Below are 6000 nucleotides of genomic sequence, written 5' to 3' on the forward strand. Positions count from 1 at the left end.
CCACTGTGGCACTCCATTTAATATAACGGCTCTCTGTGCCCCCAATCGTCATGAACTGTTTTCAGGTTTTTGACTTCCTTGTATCTTCACAGAAACAGGAATTGTACCAGGTGCACGGTCCCACCGAAAAGCCTTCAGTCGGCGTATATCCAGTATGTGAGAATACAAAATATTTGGGAATGAGTGTGAATACGGTGCACATATTAACCTAGTCGGCGTATAAACAGTATGTGAAAATATAAAATATTTGGGAATGAGTGTGAATACGGTGCACATATTAACCTATTACATTCCAAATATAAATCAAATTTCATTTTATATCTGCCAATATTTCGACTGCGTTCAGTTAAATAAGAGATATCGGCGATTATCTACCACATTTTCCCTGCAGGGCTCGCTGTATACTGGCTCAGATATATTAAAGTTGCTATCACAGAAGCGTACGGAATCATACATCTCCTGTAGCTTAGTTTTTCCCAGAATTAATTTCAATTTAGTAAGGAAATTTATCGTCAAGCCGACGGAGTACCAATGGGAAACTGTATCACGTATCCAATGGCAGATATACATTCATAAACACGCTAGAAGAAATTTATTTCAATTTATACTGCCCTTCACTTACCTAAATTATTTACTAATTATTACTATTTACTACTATTTATTTATAGCTATTACTATTAGTTACTAATTTATTTACCTAATTTATGTAGACGGTATCTTACTACAATAGGTAGAGATGATAATAACTTTCCATCAGTTCACTAGAAAGTAAACACCTTACATCTAAAAATAAAATTCAAAATAGAAACGTAAAAAAATCTACAAATTTTCTGTACCTAATAATAAGCGACAGGGAAAATCGTCATACATTCACAATTTATAGGAAAAGTTCACATATTCCTCACTCTCACAAATACGGATATTTGAAATCAATAGTCAATAGAACTGTAAATCTGCCTCTGGAACAAATCGGAAAAAAAAGAATTTACAACACTACAGTACACACCAGAAAAGAATACTTTCAACCCAGACGTACCGCTCAAACTGTATCAAGACATAACACTGAAAAAGGAAAACGAAAGAAAAACCAGAGCATCATATGTACCAACAATATACTTAGACTACATTTGAAAGAAAATGAGCGAGCTGTTAAAGAGAACGAACATAAAACTAGCATTCAGCACTAACAATATTTGAAGAACGTACAAATATCAGGAAAGAAAAAGCCCACATTTATTCAAACCCAGGCACCTACAAACAGTCTTATTTAGGCAAAGAGGTAGAAGCCTTACAATTCGAATTAAATAATGTGTAGGAAACTGTGAAAGCAATCAGTCATGCTTCTACTTACAACCAAAGAGCCAAATTCATACAGCAAACACATCGAAAGTGGTTTAAAAATTCTACATACAATACTTAAAGGTCACGCTACGAAAATTTTGCATAATCCGGAAATTAAACATGTGTGAATAAATATCTTAACGAACGAATCGATTTGAAATATAAAAATTATTTCGCAAACTTAATTGGAATTCTAGGGAAAAAAAGAATGAAAACCGTATTACACGCAAAATCAACGGAAAATTATTAAGTCCAGTTCACAACAAATATCTAATACCTGTTATATGCAAACACCAACTTTGACCATCAGAGACACGATTTAGTCTGTCAATACAAAGCATCATAGGAGCGAAAACTGTCATTTTATCTGCCAGTAATTGTATTCTATTATGGCAAAATTCCTTGATTTATACAGATTGTCACCAGATGGTACCCGCTACAGGATGCATTATGAACATCACTTCAGCTAGATCTAAGTAAAATTCTAAAACCGTTTTACATGGAAGATACGTAGGTGTAAGTAAGCTCTATTAATTATAACATCAACAAGTAGACTTGACAATAAAGTGATGACATGCTGGCCGAAACAAGCTTGTAGTGAAGAAATACGACTAGCACAAGATAAGTAAAATACTTTGCTGCTAACTGGAAATAAAGTTATATAAAAATGGCAGATTTCTTACAGCTAACACAAAAATAATTAAATTCAGTGAAGACGTGAGATGCTCTGGAAATTTCTGAGCATGGAACGATTTGGCTTGAACAATAAGCACAAAATTTTATGTAAATGTTTGAAGAATCCAATGGTGTATTGTCTGAAGTAATAATCCCAGTATGGATCTTGACAGATACGAGTGGAAACAGTTACCACACTTAAGCACATATGTATGTGAATGAAAAAAAAAACGTAGAGACTGTAATTTTCTTTTTTCAATGTTGGTGTTTCATTCCTTTCTTTGAATGACGAGAAAATTTGAGAAATGTCCAAAATTTTATCCCCATCTGGAAGATTGGAGAATACTAAATGATGTAATAAATTACACGAAACTCATGTATGTTCAACCAAACTTAATATTTATAACTTTAGTAGAGAAAGAAAGACTAAAGGCACGTTTGTAGCGTATCATAAAGTGTTATTTGACTAATAAATAATATTATTATCCTCCATCGGAAAACATTTTTTGATAGCATCAAGAGCTAGTAGTTTGTTTCAAGAAAATGTATAATGGATTGTAGCGCAGTTAAATTGTAGGTCAGCAAAACATAACTATAGAATATTGATAAACACATCGAAATCAATAATTATGATGATGGATGAAAAGTACTGAACTGGGAAACAATGGAGAAGTTAAAAATACTTCAAAGTAATTATATTAATTAATACAGAAGACAGATATAATGCAGATATGGGAGGCAATATCCTATAACACAACAAATTAACAAATATATGAATGATCACAATAATCATAGGGCTTTCTGACAAGCCCACAGAAGAATACAAAAATTCGCTGTTAATATTTTTCCTGACATACTGTAGGAGTGAGAGATAAAATTACAAGTAGTCTAGGGGATTTGAAATAAAAACTTAAGACTTATTTAAAGAAATGCTGAGCTGCCAAAATCGTTGTCATCCACATCAACAGTAGATGAAAAAGGATTCGATCACATGGTAAATTCACTTCTAGTGGTCCAAAAGGAGACAAATTATCGATCGATACCAAGCTAGATAAGCCCAACAATTTAATTAGTTTAAGAATGTCATGTTACACTGTCGCATGCAGAAGGAGAACGACATGGGTACATGGCGCAAGTTAGTGCCAGTAATTGAAAAACACGTTCTATTTAAGGGCTGCAGTAGCCAAAGTAGCTAAATCGACTTAAGCGTGCTGGTGTACACCTTCGTCAGCACACCAGTTGGCACTAGCAAATATTGTACAGCAGGCGCTGAACTAGGCGCGCCAGTGACAAGAGGAGACGAAGCCACGCCCCCAGGTGCCGGTAATGTGCCAGAGGCAGAGTGCATATCGGCCACCGCTGCGGGCCGAGCCGGTTCAATTTCTCGATCTCAGTACCTCGGTACGTTTCATTCTGACTCGTTAACATTGCACTTCATTACGTCACATTGTGCTCTAGGTTTTCACAGTGATAGTCATCACCTCGCACATTAGCCAGCTTCCAGAGAACATTAGACGTATATAGTTGTGGCACGGACACGGACAAGATTCAATAGTTTGTAGATGTTATCTGATTGCTGCTACTCCCAGAACTTCAGATTGGACAACATCTAAGGTAAGTACTCTACTGGATCCAGTAATGAAGTGTATTTAAACCACGTGTGGATTTCGTGTTGTCGTGAGAGGGAACTAGCCACCCACCTATCTTACTACCCGCTCCTCAAATAGCCAAGAACCACAAAACATTGCAAGTGGGCACAGCCACAACATTTAGCTTGTCTTCATTCTGTAATATTATTGTCAAGATAAGAGTCAATTATGCATATTCCAACGTAAGCACACCACTAGCTTTTAAAAAAAAAAGACTGTACATTGATTTAGGGTATAGCCCGAAAGTTAAACACATATAAAATCATTTAATTCACGATGAAAACAATTTTTATTACTCGTGTATTGAGTGAGACGTTCAATCTCATTTACGTCCTTGATACAATAACGCAGTGGCATAGACTGACAGCCTGAAAGAAATGTGTGAAATCTTATGGGACTTAACTGGTAAGGTCATCAGTCCCTAAGCTTACACACTACTTAACCTAAATTATCCTACGGACAAACACACACACCCAAGCCCGAACGAGGACTTGAACCTCTGCCGGGACCAGCCGCACAGCCCATGACTGCAGCGCCTTAAACCGCTCGGCTTATCCCGCGTGGCGACAGCCTGAAATGTAAGGCAGTTGGTTATGTAATTCAGAGGCTACTTTCCAAGCTGTGTCATAATGGCGATGGACGAGCAAGTTTACAGAATAGTAACTCAATTGTTATTTCAATAGTGCTGTGTAAAGTCTATTTATAGCTGAATCACAATACATTAAACAACGATTAGTTTAATAAACACCAGTAGGTTTGAAAAAATTTTCCAGTAAATAAACAGAAAGTTTCCAAATAAATACTCTGCTAGGAATTTGAAGGAGTTAAACGGAGGGAACTTCCTCAGTACCATTTCACATTTAGCTTTTCCATGTTTCAGATGTATAATACTGTTTGGTCAGCGACCAAAGACATTGTAGGTAGCATTATTCACCTGAAATGTGGTATTTCAGTGACCACACTTATTTCCGACCTATAATGATACATGATTTACTAACTTTAGGAAAGGTGTAACTTGTGGTGGAAAAGTCATCATTACATCTTCTTTTTTATAGTTAAGATCAATTGATGCAGACCGTATCAAAATCAGCCTTCTTGTTCAGAAGATATTTGAATTTTGATTGAGCAGCCTATGAGAATTCTGAGAAAATGTACGGAAACCATATCTGACGTTTATCACTTTGGTGGACGACTCCGCCAGATAGAATTGTTCAGGTGGACAGAATTGAGGTGCTGATGAGGAGCAATAGGGAGTGTCTCGAATGATCTGGAAGCTTAGCGCGACAATGCTTCCTCCAGAACTACGAGGTAACATTTAGTTTTAATCGGAACACACATCACTGCAACAGCTGAGGGGAGTGGTCGCTGGACCTGAAGGGTGGGAGAAACAAACAATTCCTTTCACAGAAACACGTTGTGCAATAGACAGAGCAATCACAAAATTATTACGAGAAGTATTCTGAGCGAAGTTCAGACATAATGTGTAAGTGCGGAGCAACATAGCGTCAGTTCATGTTTATTAGGTAAAGTGACGTATCTGACGTCACAGTCTGCCACAAAGTAATATGCTTCGGTTGCATCCCCATGTTTTCAGCAGATCAGGATGGATGTAGAATGAGGAAAGACCTGTAGCTAATGTCAGTTCAACATAACTGACAAAACGAGCCTCTCGTTATTACTATCATGTTGTTTAAGTATAACTATGGGTGGTCATATAGGAAGTGACATTGGCTGTTGTATAAAAATGACACTCTTGACTGTGACACTAACTAGAGATTTAGATAAGTTACAACTGATTAATAAAGCTTGTGTCGTGTCATTACGTCATGTCTCACGTACATCCTTGTAAGTAAGACGGCGTTTATTGTCTTACTTTGTATGTACTCATTGATGTGGTAAGTAATCGCATTAATGCATGTGGTATTTTAAAATGGTAGTAGTGAACCTTGGGGTTTACGTGATAAGGAATACTAGAACTAAAAGAAAATTCCATCCAGCTGTCTTTTTTAGATCTTTATTAAGTTCTCGCTATCAGTTTCAGCGTGTTTATTAGGTCATTAATAAGCGCATTCGAAATTGTCACATGTTGATACATAATATAATCAGCACATAGATATTTTTGCTTGAATATAGGAGATGAGAGACGACGCTTATGTATGTTCAGCACAAGTGCATAAATAATATACAAATTCCGTTATGTTGTACAGAAGCAACGTCAAATATAAAAACAGTAGAACACAAATGAAGTAAAAAACTGTTTCGCGCTTAATGAAGTCATTAGAAATATACGCGAATTGGAATTATAAAAATGGTACAATCGGATACATTAAAACTC

The sequence above is a fragment of the Schistocerca americana genome, chromosome 7, assembly GCF_021461395.2.
Source record: "Schistocerca americana isolate TAMUIC-IGC-003095 chromosome 7, iqSchAmer2.1, whole genome shotgun sequence".
NCBI lineage: Eukaryota > Metazoa > Arthropoda > Insecta > Orthoptera > Acrididae > Schistocerca > Schistocerca americana.